This window comes from Oryzias melastigma, linkage group LG6, assembly GCF_002922805.2.
Source record: "Oryzias melastigma strain HK-1 linkage group LG6, ASM292280v2, whole genome shotgun sequence".
Taxonomy (NCBI): Eukaryota; Metazoa; Chordata; class Actinopteri; order Beloniformes; family Adrianichthyidae; genus Oryzias; species Oryzias melastigma.
Genome location: NC_050517.1, coordinates 25,807,118 through 25,825,972, shown reverse-complemented (window position 1 = coordinate 25,825,972; position 18,855 = coordinate 25,807,118). Strand labels below are relative to the sequence as shown.

Below are 18,855 nucleotides of genomic sequence, written 5' to 3'. Positions count from 1 at the left end.
CTCGGAGAAGCAAATTCTATTGAGAAAAGAATCCCCTTGGAAACTCTACAATTTTACAGGCCTCTGAGGTCAGAGCTGAGACTGGGATCAGTTCATAAGTGATCAAATAGAACAACTATGGCTGTTTACATATGAGCAAACAACTTTTAGACAGTGGAGAAGAGTTAATGGAGAAGCGACAAGCAAATGCAAACTTTACACATGTTCTAGAGTTCAAAAATCCAAAATTAAAACATAAGTCATGTAAATAGTTAAAAAAAAAAAAAATTGGCCCCATTTGCCCCGGATGTGCACAAAATCCTCACTTGTAGTTTTTTAGTCTGTAATAAATTGTAAAAAAAGAAAAAGTTTCACAAAGTATATAAATTCCATAGAGAGCCCCAAAATATTCAAGTCATTAAACTGCTAAGAAAAAGATGAAAATCAATTAATCAACAATTAAATAACATGTAAACATTTAAAAGGACCATAAACTGTGAAAAACTTTGAGACAAATTTTGATTTTGACCTTATGTTATCTCATATTTTTCTAACAAATGTGGAGTCAACTTTCCTATTTGGCCATGAATGGGATATCGGACAAAATTACTGTATTATAAAATTTAAATGTTTTTGTTGTTTTTTAAATGTGTAAAGGGTAAAAGTGTGAAAGTTTGAAACTGTATAATTGTATTTTATGTCAATTTTAAAGTTTTTGAAGATGGAGGCTCTATAATTAGATTTTTTGCCTTTTCCTGCAACTATTTTTTTATTTCTAATCATGTTTTTTTTTTTGCAATATGCAAATTTTTTTTTATTTGAATAAATAAAATAAAATAAAAAAAATAAATACAGTATAACAATGCCAATAAAAGCTCTATCAAATAAGAATGATTTAACAAGTCGACTATTTTTCTTGTAAATTCTTTTTATCCCAAAGATTTTATTTTAAAAGTAATATTTTATTTAAATAGCTGTTTGCACAATAACCTTTTTAAAACACTTTTTTTTTCATTTCAGAACTACCTTTTTCAGCAGACTGTCTGTCAGTGAGTAAAAATGGGTGTGGCCTTAAAGCTCATTGGTTGATCCTTTGACGTTGATTTGTATTCCTGAGACTCTAGCTCAAATCAAACTAAAACGTAGAAGGGCAGCAGGGATGAGATTACAGTTAAACTGTGTTTACTTTATCTGATCAAACATAAACGTGTTTGCAGATGATATTTTGAGTTGTTTGGAGGATTTTTTTTAAATGTTTTCATTCTTGTGAACGTCAATCCATATGTGAGAGAAATTGAGATCAGGTTTACTTTGAGGTGTCTAAAATCTGAGGCTCTCAGGTCTCTGGTTCAACCATCAAAGTTGTCACTAACTCCTTTGCTGTGTCCGCTGGAAGGCTTGAGGCAAATTAACAGTGACTTAAACCTCAGTGTGGTTATGGTATTTTTTGGAACAGAAGTTTTTTTTTCTTTTTCTTAAGTGTTTCTATGTTGTTTCCAGTAAATAAAAAAAGTCTGATAGTGTTCAAAGCTTTCCTCTTTTCCAGGAAAGACACACGTTCAAATCCCTTCAGGAATCTGCTCAGATGACGCACTCTGAGACAAGAAAAGCAGGTTATCTCATAATGTCTGAAACATGTATGATGCCGGTTACACAACGATACTATAAAAGCCTAGAAAACAGGGTAAGATGATAGATGCATTTAAAATAAGCTTAAATTTTTAAAATCGCTTCATGAAGATGAAAAGACCCACTCCAATGAAAACTGTTTTCAACATGTTCTTGTGGCATTCTCCTGATGGTGGAGGCCATAAATAAAGAAAAATAAGCTTTTAGTTTTATTTAGGTCTCAGAGTTGCTGTGGCGCTATCAACGCCATGATGAGTTTTGTGCAGGATTAACACTGTCTCCCCATTGGACCCATGGTGGCGAAGGATCGCCAGATTGACGTCCAGTCTTCACCGAGCCCTAAGTCCATGTCAACAGCCCTTGTCAAGTGTCCACGCTTTCTAACAATCGGACAGTGGCTGTGGGATAGCAGCACAGGAGCAGGAGGGTAGCTGGAGGATAGCAGTCTGAAATCGGCCAATCAGACAATTTTGGAGACCGTCCAATTAGTCAATTATTGTGCCACCCGCTTGTCACTAGACTGCCACCGCCCAACCTCCAAATGTGCCCGGGCAGCCGCTGACTGGTGTCAATAAAATCGTCTGCTCAACATAAAATTTTAATGCGGTGTGTAAAAATGTGACTGCTACTCCCGATTATAAATACCGCCGTGCATCCACCTTCCCAATATGCTGAAAAATTTGCATTTAGGTGCATTCTGCAGAAACTATGTCCTAGAAAATGACACAATTTTTTTACATTTTTGCTTAAAGCAGCAAAAACTTAATAAAAAAAACCACTAGGAATGCATTTTAAAATAGATCAAAAGATGACCGCTGTGGAACTTAAAACGTTCAAATGACTTGTGACCAAATTTATAAGCCAGCTTTGTAATTGTTTCATCAGTATGGATTCATTTGAGATCATACTTCTTTATCTTAAAGAATCCTTCTTGCTGAAAAACTCCATAACGATGTCTCAAATCAAACATTTTTCAAAAACAATCTTCATTTCTAACAAACAGATTTGGGGAAGGGACTTTTTCTCATAGGAACAAGCAGGTTTTAACAGTTTTTCTGCTTTAACAAATAACTGTGTCATAAAAAATGTATTTGGATGTTTATTCTGTGGTTTTCTGTGTTATATTAGTGTTTTTGATATTCTGGATTATATAGAAATTGGAAATTAACTACAACATTGTAAATTGGAGATTAAATATTCTAATATTTTGCAGTATTTTCGTCTTTATTGTTTCATTTTTACTATAAAAATGTTTATTTGATTTATCAAAGAGGAAGAACAAAGGAAACAAAGTCAAGTCTTCCGAATACTTCATTGTTCCTGGTTGGCCCACATTTTGATGCTCAGGTGTGAAGAGCACGTGACCAGCTCCTCTGGTCACACCCATTCATTCACGCCGCACATCTGCACACCCGCGTTCCCTGTTGCATTCCAGCCCTCGCATCTCCTCGTTGCTAGAAAGTAGGGCATCTCAGTGTGTGTGCATGCGTGCGTCCACCATTCCTCTCTCTTACACTCCAGCGGAAGTGTGCGCTCCAGCAGGAGAGTGAGCGATCCTACCTCTGATGTAACGACACTGATTCATTCAAACGCATTCACTCCAGCCCGACTACATGACCATATAAGGGCTGCAATCACGCTCAGCCTTCTCTAACGCAAACACACACAAACAGTTCCCTTGTGGGCTCAAGTGGCAGTAAAACGGGAAGTGCTGAATGAACCATATGAGCCAGTCGCACACAGACACACACTGGCTCGTTTTAAAGGCATCAGGAGGATGCTGCCTTTTATGCTCATACCTGCACACGCACGAACTCAGGCTTTGTGTCAGACAGATGGCCGGCACATCTGTCCGGGCTTTTGTAATCATGGCAGCTCACAGCTGGACGGCCATATGAGAGGCAGATCAGAGAACACAAACAAACAAACAAACACTTGTGCAGCAGCGTGACAAGATTACCATTTTATTAAAAGGTTGGCGGAAAAAACAGCCAAAGATCAGGAGCTGACAACTATTTAAAATTCTGTGTTTTGTGAAAAAAAAATGCAAAAATGTTGAAGCCCGGATCCCAATACCAGCATGATTTTTACAACTTTTGGGGTTAAAATTGCTAACAGAAGAAAATGACATGAGACACCTTTTTCTTTTAAGAGGCTCTAAATTTCTTTATCAATCAGACAACGTTGGTTTGATTTACAAAGATTTTTTAAAAGTTTTTCTGAGTTCAAAAGGAGAAAATGGTTGGAGGTCATGCAGAAACTTTCTAGAATCAAAGGTCAATGTCAGAGGATGAAGCTAAGCAAAGGACAAGTCTGACAAGTTGACAGCTTTACTAAAGTGCAGAAAATAGCTTTTGACGAGATAAATGTTGCACTATTTTTAATAGTATGTGTTGTTTAACCCTTCCACTGGCTTGTTTACATTAAAAGTGGGGTCATCTGGACCCCACAAGACAGTGCGCTGAACTTTTTTATCATTGATTTTTGAGTTTCACTAATGTCCATGGCAGACATAAAATCCTGTCCACCTTTGTCCACATTTGTCATGGAACGAATCACACATCAATAAGTGGTTGAAGTCATCTGGATCCCAAAGATAGCGGAAGGGTTAAAAATGTGAAGTGTATAATAACTGATTTTATTTCAAGAAAAATGTTGTGTGTGTCAGTTTAGTGAAGTTTTGTGTATTTTGGACAAGCTAAAAAACACTTAGCATTAGCATAAAAAAGACAGAAAACTGTTCAATATTTCATCAGAACCTTCTTTTATCTCATTCAAAACATTTTTGAGGCAACAGAAGATATAAGGATTAAAAAGAAAATATGAAATGTCCTCTTTGACTGAATTTTGGGCAGATTTTTATGTAAGCTTGTCAGCCTAAAATAGTAGGAGTGCTCCTGAAAGTGCAGGTGTTTTTTAAAAGATGGCAGCAAAAAAGAGGCATTAATAGTGAAGACGGTTATTAAAATGATTGTGATAAAAGCATCAATTTTTGTACTGATGTACCTTAGGATCCTTTCTTTCAGACAGGCATGTTAGACCCGACAAATTTCAAGATTTTAAAGTATATTTATCCCCCGTCCAGATGACCCCACTTTTAATGTAAACATGCGTAGGATAGCACAAGAGTTACAGCATACATGTAGTGGTATTCTGTAGGTACCCCTCAAGAATAAAGACTGCATTTTGTGCATGAACAGCCCATATTGTTGAGCAAAAAGACATTTCATATTTTTGGAACAATTGAGTGTATGCCGTCATTTGTGTACTTTTCTGAGGTACATCTATGGCAGATTTGGTGCTTGTACCACAAAATGCACAATTTGTCTGAAATATCATCCTAACTAGCTCTGCAGTAAGATCAAATTCAAACAACACATTTTCTTGTGCAAAATTTTTGAATAGTTGCTTTATAGTTTGTTTTTTATGTAATTTTAATCCTAAAAAAAGAGATTTAACAACTTGTAGCACCCAATAAATATAGAATGTAAAAACAAAACAAAACAAAACATAATTACCCTGAAATGGTGACATAATATTAGAGGAGTGGTTTATTTTATAATGAAAATAAAGCAAGGAAATTATATTTGAAATCTGTTCCCAAAAGTTTAAGTGCGAATATTTGTGACATCCGAGATTGCTGACTTGCAATCTTTACAAATACAGGAAAGTATAGAAAATCACACTTCAGAAAACGTAATTATTGCTCTAAAATAGCAAAATAATGTGAATTATAATTATAAACAAAACAAAGCGAATGTCACTGGAATAAAACAAATCTTCAAATTTTAGTGTCTGTGACGGTTCCTACTTTCTAAGTAAAACTATTAACTAAGTATTTTTCATAAACAAAAAAAACCAAAAGAGGTTCAGTTTACTAAAAAACAAAATGTTATCGTCTTAAAAAAAAGTCGACAATTTGATTGCAAATTTTTAACAAAAATTGAATTAAAAATATTTCAAAATTCTCTCAATGTGATGTCATATAACTGCCTGCTAGCATGACAGAGATTTGTACTGGAGGGCATCTGCAAAATGTTCATCTAAAGTTTAGAAAATGTTTTTTTCTTTTTCTACTCAAGATATATAAAAAAACAGTTTATAGACATGTCTGTTGGGGAAAAAAATTCAGTATAGATTAAAGGACTGTTTTTCAGGATTCAAAAATACTACAAAGCAACAGTAATGTTTGTAATTTGTTTACTGCTGAAGTTAACCAGGAAGTAACAGAAAATAGAATGACATTGTTTAAAGTGACATATACCCTATAATACTTATTAAATCATTGTGTTTTTACATGCTAGGTTGCTAACATATATAATATATTAAATAGTAAGAATCGTGGTTCAATCTGTGCAACATTGATCTTGATTTGTGAATCGAATCGCCACCGAAGTAATAATCCCCATCCACACTTGTGAGGGTCTCCATACGTCAAACGCACTGAACAAATAAAAAAAAAGGCCCAAATATTGGCTACAGCTACATACTTTAAAGTATGCAAACATATATGTTTTTCTAAAGTTCTGAACTATAAATAAACAGGCCTTCTCAGCTGTATTGTAGCTTTTTTTTAGGAAGAGACGAGTTTCTATCTTTAAGCTGCCAGGTACACAGCCAGAGGACTGAGGCTGAGCGATGATGGAGGGACGGCTGGGGAGAATGAGTACTGGCAGCATGTCTGTTAGAAATAGTGCTGGAATCATGCTGGCAGGACAGGATGATGGACGAGTGACTACATGCCGGTTAACTAGTTTTGAAATGCAGTTTGACTCTGACAGGCAGACAGGTCAGTGAAGCTCCAGCAGAAAACCAGCAGAAAACTTTATGACAGATTCATGGGCAGTATCCCGCAGTAAAATGTTGAGTTTTCTATATTAATTGAATCAAATGTTACCTTTTTTTTAACTGAAAGTACTGACAAAACCTATCACTTCTTTATTTGTAAAAGTTCTCAAAGTTTGAAGCCTTTCAAGCTTTCGTGATATCAAGAACCATAAAATTAGAGAGTATAGATTCTTGCTCAGACAAATCAATATGGTTGTCATTGAAACAAAAATGAGAACTCTAACTCTGTGTTTCCAAAGTATGGCTGAGTTTATGATAAAACAGAACCTGTAGGGCACGAGTAGAAATGGGTCAAATTCCTTCATATAGGGGTTGGAATGAACTTCATAAGCAGACAGCAAGGTTGAACATCTGAGTAGAATTTTGTGGAGCTAAAATATATCTAAGACATAAAAAAATGCTGATTTTACAATGAAAAAAAAGACTTGAAAATTAAAATCATCAAAGATCACATCAGCGTTTGCACTTTTTTCAAATGGTCATTTTTGTTTTCCAAAAGTCAAATTCCAAATGTCAAAGAACACAGGATGAAGAGAAAACAACAGTAGAACCCGCCTTGATCAGGATGATCATCTACTTTGATCGATTAAGGTCTAAAAGGATTCACAGAAACAATTTTGGGAGTAATCTGAGATTGATTTGAAGCAGAATTGTGTCCTGCAAGTGACACTACAAATGTGAATATTTTGAAATATAAAAAAAACTTTAAAATGGTTAGAGTTCTCTTTTACTCTGTGATTCTGAACGGCTTCTCAGGTTCCTTAAGTTCAACTAAATGGCAGAAGACGTATGAATTGATTGAAATTCAGGTTTCTTATTAATGAGAGGAGTTGAAAGTTTCACAAAAGTCATGTTAAGTTCTATTTTCATGTCTTAATGTAGGGCTAAAAAGGAAGAAAATGATTCTATTTATGGTTAAAACTTAGTGTAAAAGTTACATTTAATTTTACTTATTTCAGTTTCAATTTTTCCCATATGTGGATTTCTACCCAAAAGTAAATTAAAAGATGTGGAAGTTAAAAAAACAAATTCTTTCAAGAAGTGATGGTGTCAGAACTTTGACTCTGCAAAGAACTCCATATTTTTTATATCATTAAATCATTCCTAGTGATCTTTTAATTATGCAGTTTTTAGCCAAAAATAAATTGCCTTTACTGTTTTTTAAGAGATAGTTTTCGCACAGTGGCAAAAGCTTATTAGAAATGCAATTTTGGGTTCTGGGCGAGATTTTTGGTGCAGAGCAACCCCACCCCCAACCCTGTCGTTTGTATGCTTAGGTGAAAGTTTATAGCCTCAAGCTAACATTAGCGGCACAAAAGAAACATTGGATCAATCTAGTCGTACAGTTTTGAGCCAGAATTGCAATTTGTAACAGCACAAAGTTGAACGCTCATCGTGTCTCACATCTCTCAAAGTACGCATAGGGGATAGGAGACTTTGGCCCGCCCATTTCAGTAGCTGCGTCATTAGTCTGAGCTTTTTCAAACATCCACTTTTCATCTGCTCCTGATCAATCGCAATTTGAATTAAGAAATACATAGAAACACAATTTTAATCATACAGGGCCTCTATCATAAGAAAATGATATAAGAACATGTCAAAACGACAAAAAAAAAGCATTTTTTTATTGGAGTGGGTCTTTAAACTCCCTTCACATGATTGATTAACCTCAAAGAAGTACATGTAATCATGATTTGAAAAGGAAGCACATCATCAGCATAAAGACGGACAGAAGAGCAGACCAAAAGAATATAAACTGATGCCCAGAATGAAACATTTTCAGATACACAGTTTCTTCTGACATCTTCCTTTTTACACAGATGCATGCATTTATAATGGATAAAGCAGCCTTTGTTTCAACTCTTCCCCAGCTTGTCCTGCTTCATGTTCTCTCAGCTTGTAATCTGTCATCAATATTTTAAAGCATAACGTTGGTGTGAAGAGATAAAGCGTACACTATAACTCCTCAGAAAAAAGCCGGTGCATTCTGAAGTTGTATTATCAAAAGCAGTCATGTGCTCCTACTATATTATACAGTACAGCTGACGTTGACATAAGGCATTTCTTCTGGTCAGTTAGAATGAAACTCAGAGGGACAGATGGTTTTTAACCCAGAAATGGAGAGCAGACGCATTTCTTAAAGAGACAACTCCAAACTCAGCCGGCGGGTCAGCACGTGTTTAAATGAGATGTTTCCACTGATTTGATTTTCCCCGCTTTAACCCTTTTGTTGCATTTTGCCTGCAGTTTAGATTTAGAGGCCCACATGACTGGAGAGTGCTTCCTGTTGGCCCCTCCAGGAAGAATCACCCTAATTTTGTTGGCATGGGAGCTGTGAAGCGGATTTTCCTCACTGCTGTGGGAGCCCGGGGTTGAGGTCTTGTCACATCAACAAGTCTGTTCCTCCGTGTGCAGCTGTGACAGGTCTTTAGTGAGCATCATCAAAGGTGGTTACCGTAATTGAACGTTTCATGTGTCCACTGTCAGGGAAAAAGTTTGAGTGTTGTGTCTGACTTTGAGAAATTTGCTGCTAACTGCAGGATGCTCGCTGGATATTTCAGCACCATGGAGAGCGACAGACAAAACCAGCCTGAACACGCTTCCGAGAAGTTCTGGAAAACAAATCTTAGCACACAGCTTCAGCATCTTAATACTTTGACCTGCAAAATATTTGAATCCATCTAAAGTAGGGCATTTTGTAATAAGACTTAAATCAATGCAAAGTTTTTTTGCTCCCTTCGAAAAAAAAGGTTAGCAATTTCTGAATCTAAGAGGCTCTTTATCTTCTACTTTTGACATTTTTTATTCTTACAATACAGATTCCTAATGAATGAATTTGAATAAATAAATGTATCTATGCCCAATGAGGCAATTTTCTTTGTGATTTTGGGCTATATAAATAAAATTGAATTAAGTTGAATTTAAGTAAATCTAATAGATTTTGCTCAGTTATATATATATATCAGATTTAAATTAACAGGTGTGAAATACATTCATATATTAACATAATAAATAATCTTTAAAAAGTTTTAACATTGTGATAGTGAGACTTAAAGCTGTGTCATTAGCATACAGTTTCCCTTGCATCTTAAACGAGAAATGATTGTTGGAATTTAGAGACATTTTTTCCTTAATCTGTGAAATCAAAACTGTTAAAGTCCAGACTGTAAACACAGTAGACACAGGACTGTAATGTCTTTTTCTTTTATTACCATCTTCCCTCTCAGAGCAGAGAAACTGTAGCATCAGCAGACTCCCATATTAGTGTGTGGAGCTCATCCTGCATCAGCAGCAGCAGAACAGGGCAAACTTCCAGGAGTGATTTTTGGAGATTTTATATTTCAGGCTGCACCACTAATCCTCACTACAGACATCAAACCACAGTTACGTAAGCTGAAGGTTACACGGGAGCTGTTATGGTTGTAGACAAGGTGCAGATTAAAGATGGTCTGGAAAAAAACTAAAACCCAAAGACACTCCTGAGTACTTTGATGTGGAGCAACTGGAGCATGCTGGGATCAGGAATAATCGATGCTGACGAGGTGAATTCTTTACCCAGAGTCTGAGTGATGCCATGAAAGGGGATTTATGTTACAGGTCACTTTTTCTGACACGATGCTGATTGTGGTAGAGGATTTACTGACGGCGGAAAGAGCAAACAAATAAAGTGTGAAGAAGAAAGACGAGCAATCGGGCTGACAAAGGGCGGGCGGATGCCAACAAGCTGGCTGAAGAAGCAGGACAGGCTGGAGATAAAGCGAACCGCGATCAAACCACTGACCGCTAAAAGCAGGCGGGGTCAGATCAAAGCTAAACCTCTGCTTGCCTAAATGAAGCTCTCATCCGTTTAAGAGATTTTGCTCTGGCCTTTTTTTTCTGTCCCAGTCTTGCAGATTTCTATTTGAGGATTATTTATCTGCTCTGAAATTTCACGATAAAGCTGCAGAGTCAGGCGGCAGGAGAGCCAAAAGTTTATTGGTTTATTTTTCTGGTTTTATGATCCAAACCCGTGAACTCTCGCCCACTCCATAGAGTTGCCTAAAAAAACAACTGATTTACTACATTTTTCAATGCAAACCACAAAGACTGGGAATAAAAAATAGCATTAAAGGTGTATTTAAATAAATATTAATATTTTTTCTAATAAGTGCAATCTAAAATAAGTTACTATTTCTTTCATTTTCTGCTGAAGTTTTTTTACTATGTTCATGCAATTTGTTTGTTTTTTTTCCAAAATTCTAGTTTTCATTTTTGGGGTTTATTCTTTCATATGTTTTAATGTTCTTTCATTAATATTTGTAATATTATCAACTTCCAAATATTTTTCTCCATATTTCTCCCAATTTTTAAATGTATTATTTATTGGTTATTTATATTTATTTTTAGAAAATCTGAAATATTAAAAAGAGTAATAACAATAATTCAGATAATCCTCAAAATATTTTGTGGATTGATGAGACAAAAAGTTTTTTTCGTTACATGGGAATCCTGGATCATCTTGAAGCATTCTTTAAAATAACGAGGCAAGCCAGCTAAGCATGGAGGAGGTAGTATAATGGTTTGATATTTGTTTAAACATCTCAAAAACCATAAATGAAAAAAATCTACAAGGGGAAAATGATTTTCACATGGATTTTCCTTGTGGACTGATGTTGAAATGACTGCAGAAGAGCATTGTGGGTAAAAGTCTCTATTCTTCCTCCTGCGACCAAACACAGGTTCAGTCTTAACACTGATTTTCCGGATCCACCTCTGCAGCTCGAGGCTCTGCTGTGTCTGAAGACATATCAGTCAGGAGTGAAAGCATTCAAAGATGCTCAGCTGCATCCATGCTTGCAGGCATGCTGTGCACTTAGAGTCCAGTGTTTCCCTCAAGCCCTTCAATTGCCCCACAGTACTTACTTTAACTAAACTTTTTTGCTCCTTGTTTTATATTTGCATGAGTGTTTTCTCCTTCCACCTCTCTCCTTCCGTCCTAACTCTACTTCCTCAGACCTGCACTGTACAGTAGGGTTTCCATAGCAACGCTCACCGACATGCAGCAGGTCACCGTGTCACGAGGGACTGAGTGTAGCTTGCCGCGATTGGCTGCTCGATCCACTCTCCTGGGCTCTGATTGGCTGGCGTGGCCTTCCGGACTTATGGTGTTTACAGAGATGAAGGGCTAAGCTGACTGATTACCAAGCACACACACAGAGGCGGAGCGGGGCAGCGCAGTAAATAATTAATCAGAAAGCACTGATTCTGTAATCACTTTGGTGAGAAATGGAGTCGCAAAGAGAGATTAGAGCACGATCGTGAATGACGCTGGACAGTAGAGCAGAGGGACTCATGTTTATGTGAGAAATACAACAATGCTCCACCTAAGAGAGAAAAATCAGTGGTCATCAAAATATTACTCCAGCTAAATGAAAGTAAATCAGTGCTAAACACAACTCTGGTCCAACAGAAAAACAGAGCACAACACAACTTTACTCCACCTAAATATCTAAAATAAGAAACAACACAACTCTGCTCCACATAAACAACAGCATAACCACCCTAAAAAACTCTGCTTCACCTTAATTTGGCAAATAAGACCCAAAACAACTCTGCCCCACATAATAGTCAAAAATCAGTACAAAACACAACTTTAATCCACCTTAATTTGGTAAATAAGACTCAAAACACAACTCTGCTCCACCTAATAATCAAAAATCAGTGCTAAACACAACTCAGCTCCACCTTAAAAACTGAAAAATCAGTACAAAACACAACTCTAATCCGCCTTAATTTGGTAAATAAGACTCAATACAACTCTGTTCCACATAAATGACTAAAAATCACAGCAAAACACAACTCTGCTCCACCTAATAATCAAAAATCAGTGCTAAAAACAACTCTACTCCACCTTAAAAACTAAAAATCAGTGCTAAACACAACTCAGCTCCACCTTATAAACTGAAAAATCAGTGCTAAACACAACTCTAATCCACCTTAATTTGGTAAATAAGACTCAATACAACTCTGTTCCACATAAATGACTAAAAATCACAGCAAAACACACCTCTGCTCCACCTAATAATCAAAAATCAGTGCTAAAAACAACTCTACTCCACCTTAAAAACTGAAAAATCACTGCGAAATACAACTCAGCTCCACCGAAATTACAGAAATCAGCCGAGTAACTGAAAATTAGTGAACACCTCTGGTTCAGGTAGATATAAAAAAATAAGAATCAACACAATATATTCCACCTAAACAACAGAAAATCAGTGCTAAACACAACTCTGCTCCACATAAGTTACAGTGAAACAGCTGGACCTAAACATTGTCATAGATAATCTGCAGAAGAAAGAACCCTGAGATTATCCGTCTGATTTGGTGAGCAGCTCTGTTCTGTCATAGGGCCTCACGCTGGGATACTGGGTTTCATGACACAAAGCAGAACTAAATTAACTTCTACATTTTTTCTCAACGAAAATGTAACTAATACTTTTTTTGCAGCTCAGGCTGGAGGCAAAACTGTTAAAAAAAAAACAAATTTGAATTAGCATGAAGTTAAAGATGATCTCAAGAGGAAAAGAACTGACCAAATGCATCCCACATGAGGATAAATAAATCCCTCTCTCTTGGTGAACTGGAATGGTTTTATTTTAGGGTCACTCTGTCAGTTTCATTCTGCTGCAGTTTAATGTTATTTTATCTAACAGTTTAGCTCCCCAAACAATATTCTCATCACAGATCTATATAAAGGCCAGATGCACACTGTTATAATCAGGACACAGTGTATCACTGGAGCCAGATCAACACTCAGAAGTAGGCCAGTCTCTGCTGCCTTTACTGTATGTGGTTTCACAGAGGTGCAGCACGCGCAGCAGGTCTTCCAGCTGGTTCTGCTGCCATTCTCCATCACCTCAACCCTTTCCAGATCACACTTTCTGGTATAATAACCACGATGAAGATGATCACGACAATCCCACGCTTTTCCAATCTGACCGTGCCTCTCTGCACTATCTGTTCATTACCCAGCCAATCCATCAGCCTGTGCTCCTCCACCTGCTTTTTCTGCCCAGCAAACCCTTCAACTTGGTGGCCAGGACTAACTCTGAGTGGAGAGTCGTGCTGAAAAAGCGGCCTGCTAGTTGTAGGGTTACGTAACAAGGATTTAGCTGCAGGAATGCTCCTGCCAAGCCTCCAAGCGCACACGCACCCTCCTCCCCGCGTGCCGCTCTTTCCGCACGCACGCCGTGCACGAGTGTTTCTGTTTCAGAGCACTCGCTGTGTCTCATTAACAGTGACTGAAGCGCTCGTGGTTCAGGAGAATCAAATTGCGACTGATGCCAATTTTACGCCAAACGCAACACCGATTTAGACGATAGAGCTCACGCGAGGCTCTCTTTTGATGAATGATTCCATTATTAATTACATTTTTAGTTTGTTAATGTAATCTGATAAAAAAAGTATTTATGAAATCCTTAAAAATATGTATCTCTAAATGAGTATCTTCAGAAATGCAGATTCCCCCTCAGCAGCACCTCCTGTAGCTCAAAAACAAAGCAACGCTTTTCAACTTAAGAAGTTTTTGTAAAATTTGTACTCTAAAGAGTATTTTAATACCATAAAAGTTATTTATTTTATTCGACATTTATTAAAAATTCACAGTTATCCTCAGCTACATTTTAATTTATTCTATAATATCCTTTTTTTTCTTTACATTTAAAATATTTGTACATAAAAATAAAAATAAATGCTTATTTTTGAATAAAATAAGGAGATTTCTTCCCTTAACAAATCCAATTTTATTTTAGAGTAGAGAAAAAAAACATAAAAAATCTTGATTTATCTGTAACAGTATTCCTTGTGAGGCGTGTCAACAACTGTGAATTGCAGCTTTAATAAAAATAAACTGAATTAATTCAAATTTTAACCGAACACTTGTGCAATTATTTGACACCATAACAACTGTTTAATTGGATAAACTAATAAAATAAACTAATTAAATACATTTCCCATTTCCCCTAGCAACCACTGTTGGCATTTGTCACAATCTATTAAAAAAAGTGTCAAGGCTCTGAAATGCATGTTGGTTTATCTCAATTAGGTTATGTTTGTCTGACCTAAAAAATGTATTTTCTCAAATAGTCCATCTGTATCAGTCAAATTGTTAGATTTCCCCAAAACACAGTGAGCCATGTCAGTCACACTTTACAATTAGGCTGTTTTATTAACAATAGTCAATGCACAATTAAACATTAATTACCCATTAAGTGTGCAATAACCACGTTATGTTTTTAATATCTTAATTATATCTAAAGTAATCGTTTACTATGTTTTTTTTTTCAGAATTAGAAAGGAAAAAGTAAGGTTTTACATTTTTAGCCTGAGGCGTTATAAACACATTAACTAACCTGTAGTTATTACACAACGCATAAAACTGCACAACACAGCTTTTATTAATGCTTTGTCATTCGTTAAGTAAAGTTGAATAACCAACATAAGTCAACCACTAACTAATGTATTGTGTAACACACTTAGTAATGCAAAGTAATTCATAAAGTGGCAACTAACCCTTTATTTTGTCATTAATTAAAGGGCCTATATCATGCAAAATCATTTTTTTTAGGTTTTAAGTGCTTGATAATGTTAATACCTCACTATAAAGAAATGCATTTTTGAGTAATTCTCTAAAAACCTTCACTCTGAGCACCAGCCCCTTCCAAGTCTGTGTTGCCAGCACCGCCCCCAGGCTAACACTAACACACACTTTATCCACAGAGCTAGCGGTGATCAGCAAAACTCTTTTTTTTAAATGCACAATACTGTATGTCTTCCAGTTATATCCAGTCTCCAGTAGGACAAGGTCTAAAAGGTATTTATTAGATGCCGGTCTCTACAGCGGCCAGCCTAATTTTAATGCCCCCCCCCACTCCTGCTCATGCACTGTTGAGTATTAAATAGTCCGCTTTTTTGTGAAAAAGTGATTTAAACTTAAACAATAACAAGAATAAACTAACAAATAAATACTTACTCCTCTTGTAAGTTATGGAGAGATTTTTGTGACACCTTAATGCAAGCAAAAGTCACAGTTTGGAGATGAAAATGTTCTAAGTTGCAAACAAAATGTAAAGTGCTAAAAAAAAAATCATAATTTGCAAATAAAATTTTTAATATTTCCTTTCAAAATCTTTTTTTGCATTTGTAAACTTTTTTTGCTTGCAAAAAATATGTTTCCGTTTGCAAACTTTGTTTCAAAATTTTTTAAGATGCGTAATGTCTCATCTCACTTTTGCCCCCATCTTTGAGTTTGTGTTGAACATTTTCTTTCAGCGTTACGTTTGTGCCACCCCAAACAGTCTGCTGATTGGTCTAAATTCTATCCAATCAGCGGAATTCTACAGTCTTAAACCTTTGTGGCCCGTTTCTCTTTAGAAGGAGCAGCAAAGCTCAAATATACAACAGGGTTTTGTATTTATTCATGTTAGTGTAGCGATCAGCGAGTTTAAAATGTTTGTAGCAGAAAAATGTCTCAGCTTTGTCTTCACATTACATTACGATTATTGTTTGCTATAGTTTTTTCATTAATGAAACTCTGAAATATTAAGTGAAAGTTCTATTTTTACTTTGGACATTCTCAGAACAAAAGCAAACAGGAGTTCTTAGAAATAAGTAATAATGAAAAAAATGTGCTTCAAATCTTTTTTTTTTAGTGTTCATTACATTTTATCAAGTCAAATTTGTAAATTATGGCTAAGAATCTCTTCAAACCGTAGAATAAACTTGAAGTTTATATTCTGACATTACACTAAACAGGCCTGTGTGATCTATGAATCCTCTAGGACAAAATATTGGTAAAAAGTTTGATTTTCTCTAAGATCTGTTTGTTAAAAAACAAGAAGATTTGGAGCCCATATTATCATCTGCTGCACGTCAGTGTTTTGAGGTTAGCTTCACAGCAGCAGTAAGGAAAATAATGATGGCTTACCAGAGTAAACTTAATTTATGAGCAGAAGAAATGTTATTTTTAACTTATGTTAATTTTCACAATTACTTATTTCTAAGAACCTCTGTTTACTTTTGCTCAAAGTAGAAAAAATATTCAAGAAAAAAGTGCAACTTTCTCTTAAATTTTTAACACTATGTTCATGAAAAAACAATAGCTCATTCATACACAAAGAGGGGAAAATATTACATTAAAACAGAGAAGAAAAATAACATTTTTATTTTATGTAGGAATTACTTAATTAGCATTGACTTAGCATAGATTAGTTCATGTTATAAATTGATGGCTGAGGTGCACATAAATTATAAACTATGGAGGTTTTTACATCCCTGTTGACCTGAAGATGTCTTGTTTGCTCAATGTTATTACCAGAATGCACAGATTTTATTTGCAAAGCAAAACTTTGGTAAAAAGTTTGATCTTTTATCAGTTAAAAGCACATATTATCTTATGCTGAACAATATTGGTTACAAGCTGCCAAGAGCTGCACTAAGATGATCCTGTTTGGCACAGAGATCTTTTATTTTGAAAATAAGTTATTTGAGCTTCTGTTTCACGTAAAAACGAAAACAAAAATCTAAATTTGAGAGATGCTAGGTTCTTTTTGTGCTTTTTCTTTTGTTTGTGCCAAAAAAGACATAATTCATATTTATTATTAAAAAAAAAACGGTCATGAATGAAAATCCAAATTCCTTGGGGTAGCACAAACGTAAAGCTGAGAGAAAATGTTGGACGTAAAATCAAAGATAGGGCAAAAGCGAGATGAGGCACTACGCATATAAAAGCGTTTGTTTGCAAAAGTTTTTGAAAGCAAATATTTAAAAAAAAATAATTTTTCAATTTTGTTTGCAATTTAGGACATTTTGATCTCAAAACTCTGACTTTTGCTTGCAATATGGTGGCACAAAAATCACTCCATAGTAAGTGACCATGGGATAAGAGGGATAACAAGTGGGCATTATCAGAAATGAACAGACTTAGCAGAGGCAACTGTACGAAGCAACAACACGGTCGCAGTAAAATGCGTACATATTCCACGACTTTGCACTCTGAAATACCGTGTATAATATACGCGAAACACGCTTTTTGCGTGCATATGATACGCAATGATTGAGAATAGGTTGCGCTGGCGTACAATATACACGGCTTTTTAGGTTTCGTTTTGATCACGTGGTCAGAAATCCTCCGGCTCTTTTCTAAATGACGTTGTTCCTGGTTAAGGTTAGGATTACGGTTATGGTTATGGTTAGGGAAAGCAAATTGTTCGTTTGTGGGGCTGTCTGTGATCCTCACGCCTCCACCAGGGGACGTGTCAAACGTGGAAAGCAGACTTTAACACGTTTAGGACCGCGCGTATTATATGCACCAAAAAACGGTTTTGGCGTATATTACAACGGTATTTCCCAAATCGTGGCATATGTACGCATTTTACTGAGACTGGGCTGGAAGCAAAGTGGAGTACAGTTCAGGATTCCAGGTCGTCTGTTAATTTCTGATAATGCACACTTTTTTGGCATTATCCCTAAATTAGTAAAGTAACACTTATTGTAAATTGTTCTTAAACATAATCTTAGTTTGAAAGGGACTTTATAGTAAAATGAGAATTCATGGTAAAACCATTTTTACTTAAAGAAAATCTACCAATGGGGTAAAACTTCTTCAATGGTTTCTAAGTGGCCTGTTTTGACAGCGCAGCCAAGTATTTAAATTGCAATAATTGCATACAGGCGTTGGAATATTTAAGAGTAAAACTACTTTGCTTTTGTCCTCACTGAGTATCAGAAGCCTTTAGCATTTTTGAGTTTTTCCTCATCTTGATTTGTTTACATGTAAACAAATTTCTCTTCCTGTGCTTGTGCTTTTTACCTGTTATTGATTTGGGTTTTGTGTGGTTGCCATAGCAGCATTCTATAGAGTCAAAGACAATTACAACACATCACATCAAGGTGTAATCTAACATAATTTTCCTTTATTTGACTTGGGATTTAGTAATAAACTCTTCATTAAGAAGAAAAAAGCAATCATTTTTTTATTAGTACTTTCTCGTATACATGTAAGTGCAATTGTGTTTTATATTATTGCAATAAAGATAATTATTATAACTCCAGTTTTAAAATTTCTCAGGTTGATTGAAAAATCAGTTGTTAAACTGAAGTTGTGTGTAAATCTCCACACCAAAAACTCAGCAATTCTGCCCACTGCATACTGTTGTCATGGCAACAGCACGTTATACACTCCTGAAGTCTTAAGGCCCGACAAAATGTCACTTTCACCCATGTTCATGCAAATTTATAGAAAAATCTACAGCCTTAAGGCATTAAAAAAACTTTACATTGAACATAACCTTTAACCTTTGTCAGATTATTTTTATGCTTAAAATCTGGGTCATTACCCCATCCTACTGGAAAGACTCTCAA

General features: G+C 35.8%; 1 protein-coding gene across 2 annotated transcripts in view; it reads right to left on the bottom strand.

Moving 5' to 3' along the window:
* jph3 (junctophilin 3) overlaps positions 1–18,855 on the bottom strand; it is a 61,280-nt gene that overhangs the window by 38,075 nt on the left and 4,350 nt on the right. The gene's annotated exons all lie outside the window — the stretch shown is intronic.